At 37.5% G+C, this 24,620-nt stretch overlaps 14 non-coding genes across 14 annotated transcripts; all 14 read right to left on the bottom strand.

The window, feature by feature from the left end:
- Nucleotides 1–579: 579 nt before the first annotated feature.
- TRNAI-AAU (transfer RNA isoleucine (anticodon AAU)) lies at nucleotides 580–653 on the bottom strand. Its single transcript has one exon. It is a non-coding gene; the product is annotated as a tRNA-Ile (tRNA).
- An 830-nt stretch (nucleotides 654–1,483) lies between these two features.
- TRNAI-AAU (transfer RNA isoleucine (anticodon AAU)) lies at nucleotides 1,484–1,557 on the bottom strand. Its single transcript has one exon. It is a non-coding gene; the product is annotated as a tRNA-Ile (tRNA).
- An 834-nt stretch (nucleotides 1,558–2,391) lies between these two features.
- Nucleotides 2,392–2,465, bottom strand: TRNAI-AAU (transfer RNA isoleucine (anticodon AAU)). Its single transcript has one exon. It is a non-coding gene; the product is annotated as a tRNA-Ile (tRNA).
- An 830-nt stretch (nucleotides 2,466–3,295) lies between these two features.
- Nucleotides 3,296–3,369, bottom strand: TRNAI-AAU (transfer RNA isoleucine (anticodon AAU)). Its single transcript has one exon. It is a non-coding gene; the product is annotated as a tRNA-Ile (tRNA).
- Nucleotides 3,370–7,156: 3,787 nt separating this feature from the next.
- On the bottom strand, nucleotides 7,157–7,230 carry TRNAI-AAU (transfer RNA isoleucine (anticodon AAU)). The gene has a single exon. It is a non-coding gene; the product is annotated as a tRNA-Ile (tRNA).
- Nucleotides 7,231–8,964: 1,734 nt separating this feature from the next.
- TRNAI-AAU (transfer RNA isoleucine (anticodon AAU)) lies at nucleotides 8,965–9,038 on the bottom strand. Its single transcript has one exon. It is a non-coding gene; the product is annotated as a tRNA-Ile (tRNA).
- Nucleotides 9,039–10,936: 1,898 nt separating this feature from the next.
- Nucleotides 10,937–11,010, bottom strand: TRNAI-AAU (transfer RNA isoleucine (anticodon AAU)). Its single transcript has one exon. It is a non-coding gene; the product is annotated as a tRNA-Ile (tRNA).
- Nucleotides 11,011–11,833: 823 nt separating this feature from the next.
- TRNAI-AAU (transfer RNA isoleucine (anticodon AAU)) lies at nucleotides 11,834–11,907 on the bottom strand. The gene has a single exon. It is a non-coding gene; the product is annotated as a tRNA-Ile (tRNA).
- A 1,714-nt stretch (nucleotides 11,908–13,621) lies between these two features.
- TRNAI-AAU (transfer RNA isoleucine (anticodon AAU)) lies at nucleotides 13,622–13,695 on the bottom strand. The gene has a single exon. It is a non-coding gene; the product is annotated as a tRNA-Ile (tRNA).
- A 1,725-nt stretch (nucleotides 13,696–15,420) lies between these two features.
- Nucleotides 15,421–15,494, bottom strand: TRNAI-AAU (transfer RNA isoleucine (anticodon AAU)). The gene has a single exon. It is a non-coding gene; the product is annotated as a tRNA-Ile (tRNA).
- Nucleotides 15,495–16,675: 1,181 nt separating this feature from the next.
- On the bottom strand, nucleotides 16,676–16,749 carry TRNAI-AAU (transfer RNA isoleucine (anticodon AAU)). Its single transcript has one exon. It is a non-coding gene; the product is annotated as a tRNA-Ile (tRNA).
- Nucleotides 16,750–21,580: 4,831 nt separating this feature from the next.
- Nucleotides 21,581–21,654, bottom strand: TRNAI-AAU (transfer RNA isoleucine (anticodon AAU)). The gene has a single exon. It is a non-coding gene; the product is annotated as a tRNA-Ile (tRNA).
- Nucleotides 21,655–22,486: 832 nt separating this feature from the next.
- TRNAI-AAU (transfer RNA isoleucine (anticodon AAU)) lies at nucleotides 22,487–22,560 on the bottom strand. Its single transcript has one exon. It is a non-coding gene; the product is annotated as a tRNA-Ile (tRNA).
- A 1,725-nt stretch (nucleotides 22,561–24,285) lies between these two features.
- On the bottom strand, nucleotides 24,286–24,359 carry TRNAI-AAU (transfer RNA isoleucine (anticodon AAU)). Its single transcript has one exon. It is a non-coding gene; the product is annotated as a tRNA-Ile (tRNA).
- Between the last annotated feature and the right edge of the window lie 261 nt (nucleotides 24,360–24,620).

Below are 24,620 nucleotides of genomic sequence, written 5' to 3'. Positions count from 1 at the left end.
GAGGACGGAAAAATAATAAAGTTATGACTATCGGAATACAAAGAGGCAAAATCAAGATATTATTTTTGTCCTTAAGGTTGAAATTGAACCTCTAAGATGATTTCATGCAACAAACTCTGCATTTCTATAAATCACCGGTTACACCATACATGGAATATTGTGTACAGTTTTGAGCACCTGTGTATGAGAAGGATATTGCTGAACTAGAATGCGTGCAAAGAAGGGAAAGCAAGGTAATTAAAGGACCTCATCACAGACGGGGATTCTTTACTGTAAGAGCAGTTCGACGATTGAACTCTCTGCCACATTGAAAAGTGTTTTTTTGAAAAATATAAAATTTCATCATATTTGTTCCAGATTCTGGAGATGGAACTTTGATCCAGGAATTTATTCTAATAGCCATATTTGGAGTAAGGGAGGAATTTTTCCCCTAGTGACAACATTGGAATGCACTCCAAGACAGTTTTTGCCTTCCTCTGGATCAACACAGCAGGTTTATAGGTTGAATTTGATGGACCTTTTTTCAATAATATCAACTATTCAACTCTGTAACAAGCATGTAACAAAAGTGAGCTTACATGGCCCGTACGGGGATCGAACCCGTGACCTTGGCGTTATTAGCACCACGCTCTAACCAACTGAGCTAACCGGCCACTTTTACACCAAATATTCACGTCACGTCAGTAGAAAATACATGCAAACGTGTATTCATATTGATATCCTATTAACCTGAATAATAAAATAAACTTGCAATTTTTACTACTCAAAAAGCATTGGACAAATTGCTTTTGTGTTTTCCATTCCACCCCACAAAGAGTTTTCTTCAGTACATTATATGGTACATTAAATGCTGCCATTAAAAACAAGAACTTGTCTCGCTAAAAACAAGCCCTTATATGACTATGAGGACGGAAAAATAATAAAGTTATGACTATCGGAATACAAAGAGGCAAAATCAAGATATTATTTTTGTCCTTAAGGTTGAAATTGGACCTCTAAGATGATTTCATGCAACAAACTCTGCATTTCTATAAATCACCGGTTAGACCATACATGGAATATTGTGTACAGTTTTGAGCACCTGTGTATGAGAAGGACATTGCTGAACTAGAATGCGTGCAAAGAAGGGAAAGCAAGGTAATTAAAGGACCTCATCACAGACGGGGATTCTTTACTGTAAGAGCAGTTCGACGATTGAACTCTCTGCCACATTGATAAGTGTTTTTTTGAAAAATATAAAATTTCATCATATTTGTACCAGATTCTGGAGATGGAACTTTGATCCAGGAATTTATTCTAATAGCCATATTTGGAGTAAGGGAGGAATTTTTCCCCTAATGACAACATTGGAATGCACTCCAAGACAGTTTTTGCCTTCCTCTGGATCAACACGGCAGGTTTATAGGTTGAATTTGATGGACCTTTTTTCAATATTATCAACTATTCAACTCTGTAACAAGCATGTAACAAAAGTGAGCTTCCATGGCCCGTACGGGGATCAAACCCGTGACCTTGGCGTTATTAGCACCACGCTCTAACCAACTGAGCTAACCGGCCACTTTTACACCAAAGATTCACGTCACGTCAGTAGAAAATACATGCAAACGTGTATTCATATTGATATCCTATTAACCTGAATAATAAAATAAACTTGCAATTTTTACTACTCAAAAAGCATTGGACAAATTGCTTTTGTGTTTTCCATTCCACCCCACAAAGAGGAGTTTTCTTTCAGTACATTATATGGTACATTAAATGCTGCCATTAAAAACAAGAACTTGTCTCGCTAAAAACAAGCCCTTATATGACTATGAGGACGGAAAAATAATAAAGTTATGACTATCGGAATACAAAGAGGCAAAATCAAGATATTATTTTTGTCCTTAAGGTTGAAATTGAACCTCTAAGATGATTTCATGCAACAAACTCTGCATTTCTATAAATCACCGGTTAGACCATACATGGAATATTGTGTACAGTTTTGAGCACCTGTGTATGAGAAGGACATTGCTGAACTAGAATGCGTGCAAAGAAGGGAAAGCAAGGTAATTAAAGGACCTCATCACAGACGGGGATTCTTTACTGTAAGAGCAGTTCGACGATTGAACTCTCTGCCACATTGATAAGTGTTTTTTTGAAAAATATAAAATTTCATCATATTTGTACCAGATTCTGGAGATGGAACTTTGATCCAGGAATTTATTCTAATAGCCATATTTGGAGTAAGGGAGGAATTTTTCCCCTAATGACAACATTGGAATGCACTCCAAGACAGTTTTTGCCTTCCTCTGGATCAACACGGCAGGTTTATAGGTTGAATTTGATGGACCTTTTTTCAATATTATCAACTATTCAACTCTGTAACAAGCATGTAACAAAAGTGAGCTTCCATGGCCCGTACGGGGATCGAACCCGTGACCTTGGCGTTATTAGCACCACGCTCTAACCAACTGAGCTAACCGGCCACTTTTACACCAAAGATTCACGTCACGTCAGTAGAAAATACATGCAAACGTGTATTCATATTGATATCCTATTAACCTGAATAATAAAATAAACTTGCAATTTTTACTACTCAAAAAGCATTGGACAAATTGCTTTTGTGTTTTCCATTCCACCCCACAAAGAGTTTTCTTCAGTACATTATATGGTACATTAAATGCTGCCATTAAAAACAAGAACTTGTCTCGCTAAAAACAAGCCCTTATATGACTATGAGGACGGAAAAATAATAAAGTTATGACTATCGGAATACAAAGAGGCAAAATCAAGATATTATTTTTGTCCTTAAGGTTGAAATTGAACCTCTAAGATGATTTCATGCAACAAACTCTGCATTTCTATAAATCACCGGTTAGACCATACATGGAATATTGTGTACAGTTTTGAGCACCTCTGTATGAGAAGGACATTGCTGAACTAGAATGCGTGCAAAGAAGGGAAAGCAAGGTAATTAAAGGACCTCATCACAGACGGGGATTCTTTACTGTAAGAGCAGTTCGACGATTGAACTCTCTGCCACATTGAAAAGTGTTTTTTTGAAAAATATAAAATGTCATCATATTTGTACCAGATTCTGGAGATGGAACTTTGATCCAGGAATTTATTCTAATAGCCATATTTGGAGTAAGGGAGGAATTTTTCCCCTAATGACAACATTGGAATGCACTCCAAGACAGTTTTTGCCTTCCTCTGGATCAACACGGCAGGTTTATAGGTTGAATTTGATGGACCTTTTTTCAATATTATCAACTATTCAACTCTGTAACAAGCATGTAACAAAAGTGAGCTTCCATGGCCCGTACGGGGATCGAACCCGTGACCTTGGCGTTATTAGCACCACGCTCTAACCAACTGAGCTAACCGGCCACTTTTACACCAAAGATTCACGTCACGTCAGTAGAAAATACATGCAAACGTGTATTCATATTGATATCCTATTAACCTGAATAATAAAATAAACTTGCAATTTTTACTACTCAAAAAGCATTGGACAAATTGCTTTTGTGTTTTCCATTCCACCCCACAAAGAGTTTTCTTTCAGTACATTATATGGTACATTAAATGCTGCCATTAAAAACAAGAACTTGTCTCGCTAAAAACAAGCCCTTATATGACTATGAGGACGGAAAAATAATAAAGTTATGACTATCGGAATACAAAGAGGCAAAATCAAGATATTATTTTTGTCCTTAAGGTTGAAATTGAACCTCTAAGATGATTTCATGCAACAAACTCTGCATTTCTATAAATCACCGGTTACACCATACATGGAATATTGTGTACAGTTTTGAGCACCTGTGTATGAGAAGGACATTGCTGAACTAGAATGCGTGCAAAGAAGGGAAAGCAAGGTAATTAAAGGACCTCATCACAGACGGGGATTCTTTACTGTAAGAGCAGTTCGACGATTGAACTCTCTGCCACATTGAAAAGTGTTTTTTTGAAAAATATAAAATTTCATCATATTTGTACCAGATTCTGGAGATGGAACTTTGATCCAGGAATTTATTCTAATAGCCATATTTGGAGTAAGGGAGGAATTTTTCCACTAATGACAACATTGGAATGCACTCCAAGACAGTTTTTGCCTTCCTCTGGATCAACACGGCAGGTTTATAGGTTGAATTTGATGGACCTTTTTTCAATATTATCAACTATTCAACTCTGTAACAAGCATGTAACAAAAGTGAGCTTCCATGGCCCATACGGGGATCGAACCCATGACCTTGGCGTTATTAGTCCCACGCTCTAACCAACTGAGCTAACCGGCCACTTTTACACCAAGGATTCACGTCACGTCAGTAGAAAATACATGCAAACGTGTATTCATATTGATATCCTATTAACCTGAATAATAAAATAAACTTGCAATTTTTACTACTCAAAAAGCATTGGACAAATTGCTTTTGTGTTTTCCATTCCACCCCACAAAGAGTTTTCTTCAGTACATTATATGGTACATTAAATGCTGCCATTAAAAACAAGAACTTGTCTCGCTAAAAACAAGCCCTTATATGACTATGAGGACGTAAAAATAATAAAGTTATGACTATCGGAATACAAAGAGGCAAAATCAAGATATTATTTTTGTCCTTAAGGTTGAAATTGGACCTCTAAGATGATTTCATGCAACAAACTCTGCATTTCTATAAATCACCGGTTAGACCATACATGGAATATTGTCTACAGTTTTGAGCACCTGTGTATGAGAAGGACATTGCTGAACTAGAATGCGTGCAAAGAAGGGAAAGCAAGGTAATTAAAGGACCTCATCACAGACGGGGATTCTTTACTGTAAGAGCAGTTCGACGATTGAACTCTCTGCCACATTGAAAAGTGTTTTTTTGAAAAATATAAAATTTCATCATATTTGTACCAGATTCTGGAGATGGAACTATGATCCAGGAATTTATTCTAATAGCCATATTTGGAGTAAGGGAGGAATTTTTCCCCTAATGACAACATTGGAATGCACTCCAAGACAATTTTTGCCTTCCTCTGGATCAACACGGCCACATTGAAAAGTGTTTTTTTGAAAAATATAAAATTTCATCATATTTGTACCAGATTCTGGAGATGGAACTTTGATCCAGGAATTTATTCTAATAGCCATATTTGGAGTAAGGGAGGAATTTTTCCCCTAATGACAACATTGGAATGCACTCCAAGACAGTTTTTGCCTTCCTCTGGATCAACACTGCAGGTTTATAGGTTGAATTTGATGGACCTTTTTTCAATATTATCAACTATTCAACTCTGTAACAAGCATGTAACAAGCATGTAACAACCATGTAACAAAAGTGAGCTTCCATGGCCCGTACGGGGATCGAACCCCTGACCTTGGCGTTATTAGCACCACGCTCTAACCACCTGAGCTAACCGGCCACTTTAACACCAAAGATTCACGTCACGTCAGTAGAAAATACATGCAAACGTGTATTCATATTGATATCCTATTAACCTGAATAATAAAATAAACTTGCAATTTTTACTACTCAAAAAGCATTGGACAAATTGCTTTTGTGTTTTCCATTCCACCCCACAAAGAGTTTTCTTTCAGTACATTATATGGTACATTAAATGCTGCCATTAAAAACAAGAACTTGTCTCGCTAAAAACAAGCCCTTATATGACTATGAGGACGGAAAAATAATAAAGTTATGACTATCGGAATACAAAGAGGCAAAATCAAGATACTATTTTTGTCCTTAAGGTTGAAATTGGACCTCTAAGATGATTTCATGCAACAAACTCTGCATTTCTATAAATCACCGGTTAGACCATACATGGAATATTGTGTACAGTTTTGAGCACCCGTGTATGAGAAGGACATTGCTGAACTAGAAAGCGTGCAAAGAAGGGAAAGCAAGGTAATTAAAGGACCTCATCACAGACGGGGATTCTTTACTGTAAGAGCAGTTCGACGATTGAACTCTCTGCCACATTGAAAAGTGTTTTTTTGAAAAATATAAAATTTCATCATATTTGTACCAGATTCTGGAGATGGAACTTTGATCCAGGAATTTATTCTAATAGCCATATTTGGAGTAAGGGAGGAATTTTTCCACTAATGACAACATTGGAATGCACTCCAAGACAGTTTTTGCCTTCCTCTGGATCAACACGGCAGGTTTATAGGTTGAATTTGATGGACCTTTTTTCAATATTATCAACTATTCAACTCTGTAACAAGAATGTAACAAAAGTGAGCTTCCATGGCCCATACGGGGATCGAACCCATGACCTTGGCGTTATTAGTCCCACGCTCTAACCAACTGAGCTAACCGGCCACTTTTACACCAAAGATTCACGTCACGTCAGTAGAAAATACATGCAAACGTGTATTCATATTGATATCCTATTAACCTGAATAATAAAATAAACTTGCAATTTTTACTACTCAAAAAGCATTGGACAAATTGCTTTTGTGTTTTCCATTCCACCCCACAAAGAGTTTTCTTCAGTACATTATATGGTACATTAAATGCTGCCATTAAAAACAAGAACTTGTCTCGCTAAAAACAAGCCCTTATATGACTATGAGGACGTAAAAATAATAAAGTTATGACTATCGGAATACAAAGAGGCAAAATCAAGATATTATTTTTGTCCTTAAGGTTGAAATTGGACCTCTAAGATGATTTCATGCAACAAACTCTGCATTTCTATAAATCACCGGTTAGACCATACATGGAATATTGTCTACAGTTTTGAGCACCTGTGTATGAGAAGGACATTGCTGAACTAGAATGCGTGCAAAGAAGGGAAAGCAAGGTAATTAAAGGACCTCATCACAGACGGGGATTCTTTACTGTAAGAGCAGTTCGACGATTGAACTCTCTGCCACATTGAAAAGTGTTTTTTTGAAAAATATAAAATTTCATCATATTTGTACCAGATTCTGGAGATGGAACTTTGATCCAGGAATTTATTCTAATAGCCATATTTGAAGTAAGGGAGGACTTTTTCCCCTAATGACAACATTGGAATGCACTCCAAGACAGTTTTTGCCTTCCTCTGGATCAACACGGCAGGTTTATAGGTTGAATTTGATGGACCTTTTTTCAATAATATCAACTATTCAACTCTGTAACAAGCATGTAACAAGCATGTAACAAGCATGTAACAAGCATGTAACAAAAGTGAGCTTCCATGGCCCGTACGGGGATCGAACCCGTGACCTTGGCGTTATTAGCACCACACTCTAACCAACTGAGCTAACCGGCCACTTTTACACCAAACATTCACGTCACGTCAGTAGAAAATACATGCAAACGTGTATTCATATTGATATCCTATTAACCTGAATAATAAAATAAATTTGCAATTTTTACTACTCAAAAAGCATTGGACAAATTGCTTTTGTGTTTTCCATTCCACGCCACAAAGAGTTTTCTTTCAGTACATTATATGGTACATTAAATGCTGCCATTAAAAACAAGAACTTGTCTCGCTAAAAACAAGCCCTTATATGACTATGAGGACGGAAAAATAATAAAGTTATGACTATCGGAATACAAAGAGGCAAAATCAAGATATTATTTTTGTCCTTAAGGTTGAAATTGGACCTCTAAGATGATTTCATGCAACAAACTCTGCATTTCTATAAATCACCGGTTAGACCATACATGGAATATTGTGTACAGTTTTGAGCACCTGTGTATGAGAAGGACATTGCTGAACTAGAATGCGTGCAAAGAAGGGAAAGCAAGGTAATTAAAGGACCTCATCACAGACGGGGATTCTTTACTGTAAGAGCAGTTCGACGATTGAACTCTGCCACATTGAAAAGTGTTTTTTTGAAAAATATAAAATTTCATCATATTTGTACCAGATTCTGGAGATGGAACTTTGATCCAGGAATTTATTCTAATAGCCATATTTGGAGTAAGGGAGGAATTTTTCCCCTAATGACAACATTGGAATGCACTCCAAGACAGTTTTTGCCTTCCTCTGGATCAACACGGCAGGTTTATAGGTTGAATTTGATGGACCTTTTTTCAATATTATCAACTATTCAACTCTGTAACAAGCATGTAACAAAAGTGAGCTTCCATGGCCGATGCGGGGATCGAACCCGTGACCTTGGCGTTATTAGCACCACTCTCTAACCAACTGAGCTAACCGGACACTTTTACAACAAAGATTCACGTCACGTCAGTAGAAAATACATGCAAACGTGTATTCATATTGATATCCTGTTAACCTGAATAATAAAATAAACTTGCAATTTTTACTACTCAAAAAGCATTGGACAAATTGCTTTTGTGTTTTCCATTCCACCCCACAAAGTGTTTTCTTTCAGTACATTATATGGTACATTAAATGCTGCCATTAAAAACAAGAACTTGTCTCGCTAAAAACAAGCCCTTATATGACTATGAGGACGGAAAAATAATAAAGTTATGACTATCGGAATACAAAGAGGCAAAATCAAGATATTATTTTTGTCATTAAGGTTGAAATTAGACCTCTAAGATGATTTCATGCAACAAACTCTGCATTTCTATAAATCACCGGTTAGACCATACATGGAATATTGTGTACAGTTTTAAGCACCTGTGTATGAGAAGGACATTGCTGAACTAGAATGCGTGCAAAGAAGGGAAAGCAAGGTAATTAAAGGACCTCATCACAGACGGGGATTCTTTACTGTAAGAGAAGTTCGACGATTGAACTCTCTGCCACATTGAAAAGTGTTTTTTTGAAAAATATAAAATGTCATCATATTTGTACCAGATTCTGGAGATGGAACTTTGATCCAGGAATTTATTCTAATAGCCATATTTGGAGTAAGGGAGGAATTTTTCCCCTAATGACAACATTGGAATGCACTCCAAGACAGTTTTTGCCTTCCTCTGGATCAACACTGCAGGTTTATAGGTTGAATTTGATGGACCTTTTTTCAATATTATCAACTATTCAACTCTGTAACAAGCATGTAACAAAAGTGAGCTTCCACGGCCCGTACGGGGATCGAACCCGTGACCTTGGCGTTATTAGCACCACACTCTAACCAACTGAGCTAACCAGCCACTTTTACACCAAAGATTCACGTCACGTCAGTAGAAAATACATGCAAACGTGTATTCATATTGATATCCTATTAACCTGAATAATAAAATAAACTTGCAATTTTTACTACTCAAAAAGCATTGGACAAATTGCTTTTGTGCTTTCCATTCCACCCCACAAAGAGTTTTCTTTCAGTACATTATATGGTACATTAAATGCTGCCATTAAAAACAAGAACTTGTCTCGCTAAAAACAAGCCCTTATATGACTATGAGGATGGAAAAATAATAAAGTTATGACTATAGGAATACAAAGAGGCAAAATCAAGATATTATTTTTGTCCTTAAGGTTGAAATTGAACCTCTAAGATGATTTCATGCAACAAACTCTGCATTTCTATAAATCACCGGTTACACCATACATGGAATATTGTGTACAGTTTTAAGCACCTGTGTATGAGAAGGACATTGCTGAACTAGAATGCGTGCAAAGAAGGGAAAGCAAGGTAATTAAAGGACCTCATCACAGACGGGGATTCTTTACTGTAATAGCAGTTCGACGATTGAACTCTCTGCCACATTGAAAAGTGTTTTTTTGAAAAATATAAAATTTCATCATATTTGTACCAGATTCTGGAGATGGAACTTTGATCCAGGAATTTATTCTAATAGCCATATTTGGAGTAAGGGAGGAATTTTTCCCCTAATGACAACATTGGAATGCACTCCAAGACAGTTTTTGCCTTCCTCTGGATCAACACAGCAGGTTTATAGGTTGAATAGACCATACATGGAATATTGTGTACAGTTTTAAGCACCTGTGTATGAGAAGGACATTGCTGAACTAGAATGCGTGCAAAGAAGGGAAAGCAAGGTAATTAAACTAGCTCATCACAGACGGGGATTCTTTACTGTAAGAGCAGTTCGACGATTGAACTCTCTGCCACATTGAAAAGTGTATTTTTGAAAAATATAAAATTTCATCATATTTGTACCAGATTCTGGAGATGGAACTTTGATCCAGGAATTTATTCTAATAGCCATATTTGGAGTAAGGGAGGAATTTTTCCCCTAATGAGAAAATTGGAATGCACTCCAAGACAGTTTTTGCCTTCCTCTGGATCAACACGGCAGGTTTATAGGTTGAATTTGATGGAACTTTTTTCAATATTATCAACTATTCAACTCTGTAACAAGCATGTAACAAAAGTGAGCTTCCATGGCCCATACGGGGATCGAACCCGTGACCTTGGCGTTATTAGCACCACGCTCCTACCAACTAAGCTAACCAGCCACTTTTACACCAAAGATTCACGTCACGTCAGTAGAAAATACATGCAAACGTGTATTCATATTGATATCCTATTAACCTGAATAATAAAATAAACTTGCAATTTTTACTACTCAAAAAGCATTGGACAAATTGCTTTTGTGTTTTCCATTCCACCCCACAAAGAGTTTTCTTTCAGTACATTATATGGTACATTAAATGCTGCCATTAAAAACAAGAACTTGTCTCGCTAAAAACAAGCCCTTATATGACTATGAGGACGGAAAAATAATAAAGTTATGACTATCGGAATACAAAGAGGCAAAATCAAGATATTATTTTTGTCCTTAAGGTTGAAATTGAACCTCTAAGATGATATCATGCAACAAACTCTGCATTTCTATAAATCACCGGTTAGACCATACATGGAATATTGTGTACAGTTTTAAGCACCTGTGTATGAGAAGGACATTGCTGAACTAGAATGCGTGCAAAGAAGGGAAAGCAAGGTAATTAAAGGACCTCATCACAGAGTTTGAGTAGTTTTTGCCTTCCTCTGGATCAACACGGCAGGTTTATAGGTTGAATTTGATGGACCTTTTTTCAATATTATCAACTATTCAACTCTGTAACAAGCATGTAACAAAAGTGGCTCGTACGGGGATCGAACCCGTGACCTTGGCGTTATTAGCACCACGCTCTAACCAACTGAGCTAACCGGCCACTTTTACACCAAAGATTCACGTCACGTCAGTAGAAAATACATGCAAACGTGTATTCATATTGATATCCTATTAACCTGAATAATAAAATAAACTTGCAATTTTTACTACTCAAAAAGAATTGGACAAATTGCTTTTGTGTTTTCCATTCCACCCCACAAAGAGTTTTCTTTCAGTACATTATATGGTACATTAAATGCTGCCATTAAAAACAAGAACTTGTCTCGCTAAAAACAAGCCCTTATATAACTATGAGGACGGAAAAATAATAAAGTTATGACTATCGGAATACAAAGAGGCAAAATCAAGATATTATTTTTGTCCTTAAGGTTGAAGTTGGACCTCTAAGATGATTTCATGCAACAAACTCTGCATTTCTATAAATCACCGGTTAGACCATACATGGAATATTGTGTACAGTTTTGAGCACCTGTGTATGAGAAGGACATTGCTGAACTAGAATGCGTGCAAAGAAGGGAAAGCAAGGTAATTAAAGGACCTCATCACAGACGGGGATTCTTTACTGTAAGAGCAGTTCGACGATTGAACTCTCTGCCACATTGAAAAGTGTTTTTTTGAAAAATATAAAATTTCATCATATTTGTACCAGATTCTGGAGATGGAACTTTGATCCAGGAATTTATTCTAATAGCCATATTTGGAGTAAGGGAGGAATTTTTCCCCTAATGACAACATTGGAATGCACTCCAAGACAGTTTTTGCCTTCCTCTGGATCAACACGGCAGGTTTATAGGTTGAATTTGATGGACCTTTTTTCAATATTATCAACTATTCAACAAGCATGTAACAAAAGTGAGCTTCCATGGCCCGTACGGGGATCAAACCCGTGACCTTGGCGTTATTAGCACCACGCTCTAACCAACTGAGCTAACCGGCCACTTTTACACCAAAGATTCACGTCACGTCAGTAGAAAATACATGCAAACGTGTATTCATATTGATATCCTATTAACCTGAATAATAAAATAAACTTGCAATTTTTACTACTCAAAAAGCATTGGACAAATTGCTTTTGTGTTTTCCATTCCACCCCATAAAGAGTTTTCTTTTAGTACATTATATGGTACATTAAATGCTGCCATTAAAAACAAGAACTTGTCTCGCTAAAAACAAGCCCTTATATGACTATGAGGACGGAAAAATAATAAAGTTATGACTATCGGAATACAAAGAGGCAAAATCAAGATATTATTTTTGTCCTTAAGGTTGAAATTGGACCTCTAAGATGATTTCATGCAACAAACTCTGCATTTCTATAAATCACCGGTTAGACCATACATGGAATATTGTGTACAGTTTTGAGCACCTGTGTATGAGAAGGACATTGCTGAACTAGAATGCGTGCAAAGAAGGGAAAGCAAGGTAATTAAAGGACCTCATCACAGACGGGGATTCTTTACTGTAAGAGCAGTTCGACGATTGAACTCTCTGCCACATTGAAAAGTGTTTTTTTGAAAAATATAAAATTTCATCATATTTGTACCAGATTATGGAGATGGGACTTTGATCCAGGAATTTATTCTAATAGCCATATTTGGAGTAAGGGAGGAATTTTTTCCCTAAAGAGAAAATTGGAATGCACTCCAAGACAGTTTTTGCCTTCCTCTGGATCAACACGGCAGGTTTATAGGTTGAATTTGATGGACCTTTTTTCAATATTATCAACTATTCAACTATTCAACAAGCATGTAACAAAAGTGAGCTTCCATGGCTCGAACCCGTGACCTTGGCGTTATTAGCACCACGCTCTAACCAACTGAGCTAACCGGCCACTTTTATACCAAAGATTCACGTCACGTCAGTAGAAAATACATGCAAACGTGTATTCATATTGATATCCTATTAACCTGAATAATAAAATAAACTTGCAATTTTTACTACTCAAAAAGCATTGGACAAATTGCTTTTGTGTTTTCCATTCCACCCCACAAAGAGTTTTCTTTCAGTACATTATATGGTACATTAAATGCTGCAATTAAAAACAAGAACTTGTCTCGCTAAAAACAAGCCCTTATATGACTATGAGGACGGAAAAATAATAAAGTTATGACTATCGGAATACAAAGAGGCAAAATCAAGATATTATTTTTGTCCTTAAGGTTGAAATTGGACCTCTAAGATGATTTCATGCAACAAACTCTGCATTTCTATAAATCACCGGTTACACCATACATGGAATATTGTGTACAGTTTTAAGCACCTGTGTATGAGAAGGACATTGCTGAACTAGAATGCGTGCAAAGAAGGGAAAGCAAGGTAATTAAAGGACCTCATCACAGACGGGGATTCTTTACTGTAAGAGCAGTTCGACGATTGAACTCTCTGCCACATTGAAAAGTGTTTTTTTGAAAAATATAAAATTTCATGATATTTGTACCAGATTCTGGAGATGGAACTTTGATCCAGGAATTTATTCTAATAGCCATATTTAGAGCAAGGGAGAAATTTTTCCCCTAATGACAACATTGGAATGCACTCCAAGACAGTTTTTGCCTTCCTCTGGATCAACACGGCAGGTTTATAGGTTGAATTTGATGGACCTTTTTTCAATATTATCAACTATTCAACTCTGTAACAAATGTGAGCTTCCATGGCCCGTACGGGGATCGAACCCATGACCTTGGCGTTATTAGCACCACGCTCTAACCAACTGAGCTAACCGGCCACTTTTACACCAAAGATTCACTTCACGTCAGTAGAAAATACATGCAAAACGTGTATTCATATTGATATCCTATTAACCTGAATAACAAAATAAACTTGCAATTTTTACTACTCAAAAAGCATTGGACAAATTGCTTTTGTGATTTCCATTCCACTCCACAAAGAGTTTTCTTTCAGTACATTATATGGTACATTAAATGCTGCCATTAAAAACAAGAACTTGTCTCGCTAAAAACAAGCCCTTATATGACTATGAGGACGGAAAAATAATAAAGTTATGACTATCGGAATACAAAGAGGCAAAATCAAGATATTATTTTTGTCCTTAAGGTTGAAATTGGACCTCTAAGATGATTTCATGCAACAAACTCTGCATTTCTATAAATCACCGGTTAGACCATACATGGAATATTGTGTACAGTTTTGAGCACCTGTGTATGAGAAGGACATTGCTGAACTAGAATGCGTGCAAAGAAGGGAAAGCAAGGTAATTAAAGGACCTCATCACAGACGGGGATTCTTTACTGTAAGAGCAGTTCGACGATTGAACTCTCTGCCACATTGAAAAGTGTTTTTTTGAAAAATATAAAATTTCATCATATTTGTACCAGATTCTGGAGATGGAACTTTGATCCAGGAATTTATTCTAATAGCCATATTTGGAGTAAGGGAGGAATTTTTCCCCTAATGACAACATTGGAATGCACTCCAAGACAGTTTTTGCCTTCCTCTGGATCAACACGGCATGTTTATAGGTTGAATTTGATGGACCTTTTTTCAATATTATCAACTATTCAACTCTGTAACAAAAGTGAGCTTCCATGGCCCGTACAGGGATCAAACCCGTGACCTTGGCGTTATTAGCACCACACTCTAACCAACTGAGCTAACCGGCCACTTTTACACCAAAGATTCACGTCACGTCAGTAGAAAATACATGCAAACGTGTATTCATATTGATATCCTATTAACCTGAATAATAAAATAAACTTGCAATTTTTACTACTCAAAAAGCATTGGACAAATTGCTTTTGTGTTTTCCATTCCACCCCACAAAGAGTTTTCTTTCAGTACATTATATGGTACATTAAATGCTGCCATTAAAAACAAGAACTTGTCTCGCTAAAAACAAGCCCTTATATGACTATGAGGACGGAAAAATAATAAAGTTATGACTATCGGAATACAAAGAGGCAAAATCAAGATATTATTTTTGTCCTTAAGGTTGAAATTGGACCTCTAAGATGATTTCATGCAACAAACTCTGCATTTCTATAAATCACCGGTTAGACCATACATGGAATATTGTGTACAGTTTTGAGCACCTGTGTATGAGAAGGACATTGCTGAACTAGAATGCGTGCAAAGAAGGGAAAGCAAGGTAATTAAAGGACCTCATCACAGACGGGGATTCTTTACTGTAAGAGCAGTTCGACGATTGAACTCTCTGCCACATTGAAAAGTGTTTTTTTGAAAAATATAAAATTTCATCATATTTGTACCAGATTCTGGAGATGGAACTTTGATCCAGGAATTTATTCTAATAGCCATATTTGGAGTAAGGGAGGAATTTTTCCCCTAATGACAACATTGGAATGCACTCCAAGACAGTTTTTGCCTTCCTCTGGATCAACACGGCAGGTTTATAGGTTGAATTTGATGGACCTTTTTTCAATATTATCAACTATTCAACTTTGTAACAAGCATGTAACAAAAGTGAGCATCATGGCCCGTACGGGGATCGAACCCGTGACCTTGGCGTTATTAGCACCACGCTCTAACCAACTGAGCTAACCGGCCACTTTTACACCAAAGATTCACGTCACGTCAGTAGAAAATACATGCAAACGTGTATTCATATTGATATCCTATTAACCTGAATAATAAAATAAACTTGCAATTTTTACTACTCAAAAAGCATTGGACAAATTGCTTTTGTGTTTTCCATTCCACCCCACAAAGAGTTTTCTTTCAGTACATTATATGGTACATTAAATGCTGCCATTAAAAACAAGAACTTGTCTCGCTAAAAACAAGCCCTTATATGACTATGAGGACGGAAAAATAATAAAGTTATGACTATCGGAATACAAAGAGGCAAAATCAAGATATTATTTTTGTCCTTAAGGTTGAAATTGGACCTCTAAGATGATTTCATGCAATAAACTCTGCATTTCTATAAATCACCGGTTAGACCATACATGGAATATTGTGTACAGTTTTGAGCACCTGTGTATGAGAAGGACATTGCTGAACTAGAATGCGTGCAAAGAAGGGAAAGCAAGGTAATTAAAGGACCTCATCACAGACGGGGATTCTTTACTGTAAGAGAAGTTCTACGATTGAACTCTCTGCCACATTGAAAAGTGTTTTTTTGAAAAATATAAAATTTAAAATATAAATAGGACGGAAAAATAATAAAGTTATGACTATCGGAATACAAAGAGGCAAAATCAAGATATTATTTTTGTCCTTAAGGTTAAAATTGGGCCTCTAAGATGATTTCATGCAACAAACTCTGCATTTCTATAAATCACCGGTTAGACCATACATGGAATATTGTGTACAGTTTTGAGCACCTGTGTATGAGAAGGACATTGCTGAACTAGAATGCGTGCAAAGAAGGGAAAGCAAGGTAATTAAAGGACCTCATCACAGACGGGGATTCTTTACTGTAAGAGCAGTTCGACGATTGAACTCTCTGCCACATTGAAAAGTGTTTTTTTGAAAAATATAAAATTTCATCATATTTGTACCAGATTCTGGAGATGGAACTTTGATCCAGGAATTTATTCTAATAGCCATATTTGGAGTAAGGGAGGAATTTTTCCCCTAATGACAACATTGGAATGCACTCCAAGACAGTTTTTGCCTTCCTCTGGATCAACACTGCAGGTTTATAGGTTGAATTTGATGGACCTTTTTTCAATATTATCAACTATTCAACTCTGTAACAAGCATGTAACAAAAGTGAGCTTCCATGGCCCGTACGGGGATCGAACCCGTGACCTTGGCGTTATTAGCACCACGCTCTAACCAACTGAGCTAACCGGCCACTTTTACACCAAAGATTCACGTCACGTCAGTAGAAAATACATGCAAACGTGTATTCATATTGATATCCTATTAACCTGAATAATAAAATAAACTTGAAATTTTTACTACTCAAAAAGCATTGGACAAATTGCTTTTGTGTTTTCCATTCCACCCCACAAAGAGTTTTCTTTCAGTACATTATATGGTACATTAAATGCTGCCATTAAAAACAAGAACTTGTCTCGCTAAAAACAAGCCCTTATATGACTATGAGGACGGAAAAATAATAAAGTTATGACTATCGGAATACAAAGAGGCAAAATCAAGATATTATTTTTGTCCTTAACCCCTTAAGGACGCAGCCTAGTTTGGGCCTTAAGGCTCAGAGCCCATTTTTCAAATCTGACATATTTCACTTTATGTGGTAATAACGTCGGAATGCTTAAACCTATCTAAGCGATTCTGAGATTGTTTTCTCGTGACACTTTGGGCTTCATGTTCGTGGTAAAATTTGGTCGATATATTCAGTCTTTATTTGTGAAAAATTGCAAAATTTAGAGAAAATTTACAAAAAATAGCATTTTTCAGAATTTAAATGCATCTGCTTGAAAAACAGACGGTTATACCACCCAAAATAGTTACTAGTTCACACTTCCCATATGTCTACTTTAGATTGGCATCGTTTTTTGAACATTATTTTATTTTTCTCGGACGTTACAAGGCTTAGAACATAAACAGCAATTTCTCATATTCTTAAGAAAATTTCAAAAGCCTTTTTTTGAAGGTGCCAGTTCAGTTCTGAAGTGGATTTGAGGGGCCTATGTATTAGAAACCCCCATAAAACACCCCATTTTAAAAACTAGACCCCTCAAAGTATTCAAAACAGCATATAGAAAGTTTTTTAACCCTTCAGGCATTTCACAGGAATTAAAGCAAGGTGGAAATGAAATTTGCAAATTTCATTTTTTCTGCTGAATTTCAATTTTATTCAATTTTTTTTTAGTAACAGAGAAGGTTTTACCAGAGAAACACTACTAAATATGTATTGTCCAGATTCTGCAGTTTTTAGAAATGTCCCACATGTGGCCCTACTGCGCTCGTGGACTAAAACACAAGCCCCAGAAGCAAAGAAGCACCTAGTGCATTTTGAGGCCTCTTTTTTATTACAATATATTTTAGGCAGCATGCCAGGTTTGAAGAGGTGTTGAGGTATCAAAACAATGGAAACCCACCAGAAGTGACCCCATTTTGGAAATTACACCCCTCAAGGAATTCATTTATGGTTTTTGTTATCATTTTGACCGCACAGTTTTTTCACAGCACCTATTTGAATTGGGCTGTGAAATGAAAAAAATGATATTTTTTCCAATAAGATGTCATTTTTGATCACATTTTCTTATTTTCACAAGGAACAACATACCCCATTTTGTTGCCCAATTTGTCCTTAGTGCGGCAATACCCCATTTGTGGTGATAAACTGCCGTTTGGGCCCATGGGAGGGCTCAGAAGGAAAGGACCACCATTTGGCCTACTGGAGCTTTTCTGGTGCTAAGTCATGTATGCAGAAGCCCCTGAGGTACCAGTACAGTTGAAACCCCGAGAAGTGACCCCATTTTAAAAACTACACCCTTTAAGACATTCATCTAGAGGTGTAGTGAGCATTTTGACCCCACAGGTACTGTGTAAAAGATAATGCGCAGCAGATGGTGCAGTGTGAGATTTGCAATTTAATATATATATATGGCATGTCAGTGTCCAATATAGTGTGCCCAGCATGCGCCACCGGAGATATACACCCCTTAAATTGTAATGTGGGTTCTCCTGGGTACGGCAAGACCCTACATGTGGCTGTTATCAGCTGCCTGGGCATACGGCAGGGCTCAGAAGGGAAAGATGAGGGGGGTAAGCTGTGCGGAGTGCATCAGGGTAAATTAAAAATCAAGGGATGTATGATACATTTTAAAACAATCTTTTATACAGAGCCCTGGTTTTTCGGGACACGTGTCACATTGGTATATTGTGTTCTTCCTTATCCCCCTCTTATAGCAGACTCTGCACCTCTTTTGACTCTTTCCCTTTCCACCGGTTTGGGGAACTTCTCCTTGAAAGTGTTGCCCTGGTACGATGCGTGTGGCCTCGCTTCCAGAAGTACTGGGTACCCCCCCTTCCTGGTCCCTAAAGATTAGATCTTGAAATTCCAGGAAAGTTCCCCTCTGGCCTGCACATCGACGTAGCACGTACGCATTGTACAAAGCCATCTGTATGATGTGCCCGGCCAGCTTCTTATACCACACCGCATGGCGCTGTAGGGCTTCAGGACTTGATTTGACAAGTCCATCCCTCCCATGTACCTATTGTAGTCCAGGATGCAGTCTGGTTTGGGGGTGGCCTTTCCTTCATATATCCTAAATCTGTAGGTATACCCTGATGCCCTCTCACAGCTTATACATCTTCACGCCATACCTTGCCCTCTTACCCGGCAGGTACTGGCGGAATTGAACCCTCCCTTTAAAATGTACCAAGGACTCATCAATAGAAAAACACTTCTCGGGGGTGTATGCTTGGGAAAACCGGGCACTAGAACGGTCTAATAGGGGTCTCCGTTTATACAAACGGTCAAAACTGGGGTAATCTCGGGGTGGGCACGGCTCATTATCAGTATAATGTGAGAAGCGAAGTATTGCCTCATTTATTTATTTTTTTAGGTTCCAGTTCATTTCTGAAGTTGCTTTGAGGGGCCCATATATTAGAAACCCCTATCAAACACCCCATTTTAGAAACTAGACCCCTCAAAGTATTCACAACAGCATTTAGAAAGTTTATGAACCCTTTAGGTGTTTCACAGAAATTTAGAGCAAAGTAGAGGTGAAATTTACTCTTTTTATACCATTTTTTTTATAACACAAAAGGATTTATCAGTGAAACGCAACTTAATACGTATTGCCCAGATTCTGCAGTTTAGAGAAATATCCCACATGTGGCCCTCGGGCGGTAATGGACTGAAGCACCGGCCTCCGAAGCAAAGGAGCACCTAGCGGATTTTGAGCCCTCTTTTTTATTAGGCACCATGTCCGGTTTGAAGAGGTCTTGTGGTGCCAAAACATTGGAAACCCCACAAAAGTGAACCCAATTTGGAAACTAGACTCCTTGAGGAATCCATTGTAGTTTTCTTGGGGTGCATGTGGCTTTTTGATCAGTTTTTATTCCATTTTTAAGTGGCGTGGTGACTAATAAACAGCAATTCTACTATTGTTTTTGTATACTTTTTTTTTTACCGCGTTCACCGTGCGCTATAAATGACATATTCACTTTATTCTGCGGGGCGATACGATTACGGCGATACCAGATGTTTATAGTTTTTTTTTATGTCTTATGGCGTTTGCACAATAAAATACGTTTTGTAAACAATCATTCACTTTTTGTGTTACCTTATTCTAAGAGCCATAACGTTTTTATTTTTCAATCAATAAAGCCGTGCGAGGACTTATTTTTTGCGTAACGAACTGTAGTTTCAATCAGGACCATTTTTCGGTACATGCGACTTTTTGATCTCTTTTTATTCCATTTTTTGGGAGGTGAAGTGACCAAACAATTGTGATTGTGGTACGGTTTATTAATATTTTTTTTTACGGCGTTCACCGTGCGGGATAAATAACAAAATAGTTTTGTAGTTCAGGCCGTTACGGACACGGCGATACCAATTATGTATAGTTTATTTGTTTGTTTATATTTTTTTATTAATAATAAATGACTGATAAGGGAAAAAGTGGGACTTTTACTTTTATTACTTTTAAAACTTTTATTTTCTTATTTTTACACATCTTTTTTGAACTTTTTTTTTACTTTATTACTTTGTCCCACTAGGGGACATGAGGGCAGGAGGCCCTGATCGCTATTCTAATACACTGCACTACATGCGTAGTGCAGTGTATTAGAACTGTCAGCTACTCACTGACAGCAAGCATAGTGGGTCCTGACGTTGTCAGGACCCACTAGGCTTCCGTCTATGGCATAGCCGGACGCCATTGTTTGGTGTCCGGTTGCCATAGTCACCATCGCCGGCCGCTATCGTCTAGCAGGCCGGCGATGGCGGATTAACCCCTAAGAAGCCGCGATCGCTATTGAACGCGGCTTCTGAGGGGTTAATCGGCGGGGGAGCTCCGCGATCGGTCCCGGCACATTGAGCAGTGATAGTCTGCTGTCGGAAACAGCAGCTATCACAGCTCATGAACGCGCCCCGCGCGAACGGCGCCGTGTTTACTCCATGACCTACTATTAGGTCACTGAGCGCGAACGCTACAGTTAGCATGACCTAATAGTAGGTCATGGAGCGTTAAGGGGTTAAGGTTGAAATTGGACCTCTAAGATGATTTCATGCAACAAACTCTGCATTTCTATAAATCACCGGTTAGACCATACATGGAATATTGTGTACAGTTTTGAGCACCTGTGTATGAGAAGGACATTGCTGAACTAGAATGCGTGCAAAGAAGGGAAAGCAAGGTAATTAAAGGACCTCATCACAGACGGGGATTCTTTACTGTAAGAGAAGTTCGACGATTGAACTCTCTGCCACATTGAAAAGTGTTTTTTTGAAAAATATAAAATTTCATCATATTTGTACCAGATTCTGGAGATGGAACTTTGATCCAGGAATTTATTCTAATAGCCATATTTGGAGTAAGGGAGGAATTTTTCCCCTAATGACAACATTGGAATGCACTCCAAGACAGTTTTTGCCTTCCTCTGGATCAACACAGCAGGTTTATAGGTTGAATTTGATGGACCTTTTTTTCAATATTATCAACTATTCAACTCTGTAATAAGCATGTAACAAAAGTGAGCTTCCACAGCCCGTACGGGGATCGAACCCGTGACCTTGGCGTTATTAGCACCACGCTCTAACCAACTGAGCTAACCGGCCACTTTTACACCAAAGATTCACGTCACGTCAGTAGAAAATACATGCAAAACGTGTATTCATATTGATATCCTATTAACCTGAATAATAAAATAAACTTGCAATTTTTACTACTCAAAAAGCATTGGACAAATTGCTTTTGTGATTTCCATTCCACCCCACAAAGAGTTTTCTTTCAGTACATTATATGGTACATGAAATGCTGCCATTAAAAACAAGAACTTGTCTCGCTAAAAACAAGCCCTTATATGACTATGAGGACGGAAAAATAATAAAGTTATGACTATCGGAATACAAAGAGGCAAAATCAAGATATTATTTTTGTCCTTAAGGTTGAAATTGGACCTCTAAGATGATTTCATGCAACAAACTCTGCATTTCTATAAATCACCGGTTAGACCATACATGGAATATTGTGTACAGTTTTGAGCACCTGTGTATGAGAAGGACATTGCTGAACTAGAATGCGTGCAAAGAAGGGAAAGCAAGGTAATTAAAGGACCTCATCACAGACGGGGATTCTTTACTGTAAGAGCAGTTCGACGATTGAACTCTCTGCCACATTGATAAGTGTTTTTTTGAAAAATATAAAATTTCATCATATTTGTACCAGATTCTGGAGATGGAACTTTGATCCAGGAATTTATTCTAATAGCCATATTTGGAGTAAGGGAGGAATTTTTCCCCTAATGACAACATTGGAATGCACTCCAAGACAGTTTTTGCCTTCCTCTGGATCAACACGGCAGGTTTATAGGTTGAATTTAATGGACCTTTTTTCAATATTATCAACTATTCAACTCTGTAACAAGCATGTAACAAAAGTGAGCTTCCATGGCCCGTACGGGGATCGAACCCGTGACCTTGGCGTTATTAGCACCACGCTCTAACCAACTGAGCTAACCGGCCACTTTTACACCAAAGATTCACGTCACGTCAGTAGAAAATACATGCAAACGTGTATTCATATTGATATCCTATTAACCTGAATAATAAAATAAACTTGCAATTTTTACTACTCAAAAAGCATTGGACAAATTGCTTTTGTGTTTTCCATTCCACCCCACAAAGAGTTTTCTTTCAGTACATTATATGGTACATTAAATGCTGCCATTAAAAACAAGAACTTGTCTCGCTAAAAACAAGCCCTTATATGACTATGAGGACGGAAAAATAATAAAGTTATGACTATCGGAATACAAAGAGGCAAAATCAAGATATTATTTTTGTCCTTAAGGTTGAAATTGGACCTCTAAGATGATTTCATGCAACAAACTCTGCATTTCTATAAATCACCGGTTAGACCATACATGGAATATTGTGTACAAATTTGAGCACCTGTGTATGAGAAGGACATTGCTGAACTAGAATGCGTGCAAAGAAGGGAAAGCAAGGTAATTAAAGGACCTCATCACAGACGTGGATTCTTTACTGTAAGAGCAGTTCGACGATTGAACTCTCTGCCACATTGAAAAGTGTTTTTTTGAAAAATATAAAATTTCATCATATTTGTACCAGATTCTGGAGATGGAACTTTGATCCAGGAATTTATTCTAATAGCCATATTTGGAGTAAGGGAGGAATTTTTCCCCTAATGACAACATTGGAATGCACTCCAAGACAGTTTTTGCCTTCCTCTGGATCAACACGGCAGGTTTATAGGTTGAATTTGATGGACCTTTTTTCAATATTATCAACTATTCAACTTTGTAACAAGCATGTAACAAAAGTGAGCTTCCATGGCCCTAACCCGTGACCTTGGCGTTATTAGCACCACGCTCTAACCAACTGAGCTAACCGGCCACTTTTACACCAAAGATTCACGTCACATCAGTAGAAAATACATGCAAACGTGTATTCATATTGATATCCTATTAACCTGAATAATAAAATAAACTTGCAATTTTTACTACTCAAAAAGCATTGGACAAATTGCTTTTGTGTTTTCCATTCCACCCCACAAAGAGTTTTCTTTCAGTACATTATATGGTACATTAAATGCTGCCATTAAAAACAAGAACTTGTCTCGCTAAAAACAAGCCCTTATATGACTATGAGGACGGAAAAATAATAAAGTTATGACTATCGGAATACAAAGAGGCAAAATCAAGATATTATTTTTGTCCTTAAGGTTGAAATTGGACCTCTAAGATGATTTCATGCAACAAACTCTGCATTTCTATAAATCACCGGTTAGACCATACATGGAATATTGTGTACAAATTTGAGCACCTGTGTATGAGAAGGACATTGCTGAGCTAGAATGCGTGCAAAGAAGGGAAAGCAAGGTAATTAAAGGACCTCATCACAGACGGGGATGCTTTACTGTAAGAGCAGTTCGACGATTGAACTCTCTGCCACATTGATAAGTGTTTTTTTGAAAAATATAAAATTTCATCATATTTGTACCAGATTCTGGAGATGGAACTTTGATCCAGGAATTTATTCTAATAGCCATATTTGGAGTAAGGGAGGAATTTTTCCCCTAATGACAACATTGGAATGCACTCCAAGACAGTTTTTGCCTTCCTCTGGATCAACACAGCAGGTTTATAGGTTGAATTTGATGGACCTTTTTTCAATATTATCAACTATTCAACTCTGTAACAAGCATGTAACAAAAGTAAGCTTCCATGGCTCGTACGGGGATCGAACCCGTGACCTTGGCGTTATTAGCACCACGCTCTAACCAACTGAGCTAACCGGCCACTTTTACACCAAAGATTCACGTCACGTCAGTAGAAAATACATGCAAACGTGTATTCATATTGATATCCTGTTAACCTGAATAATAAAATAAACTTGCAATTTTTACTACTCAAAAAGCATTGGACAAATTGCTTTTGTGTTTTCCATTCCACCCCACAAAGAGTTTTCTTTCAGTACATTATATGGTACATTAAATGCTGCCATTAAAAACAAGAACTTGTCTCGCTAAAAACAAGCCCTTATATGACTATGAGGACGGA

The sequence above is a fragment of the Rhinoderma darwinii genome, chromosome 3, assembly GCF_050947455.1.
Source record: "Rhinoderma darwinii isolate aRhiDar2 chromosome 3, aRhiDar2.hap1, whole genome shotgun sequence".
In the NCBI taxonomy this organism is placed as follows: Eukaryota; Metazoa; Chordata; class Amphibia; order Anura; family Rhinodermatidae; genus Rhinoderma; species Rhinoderma darwinii.
Note: the sequence above shows the minus strand (reverse complement) of the source record. Positions and strands in the feature narration are given on the sequence as shown.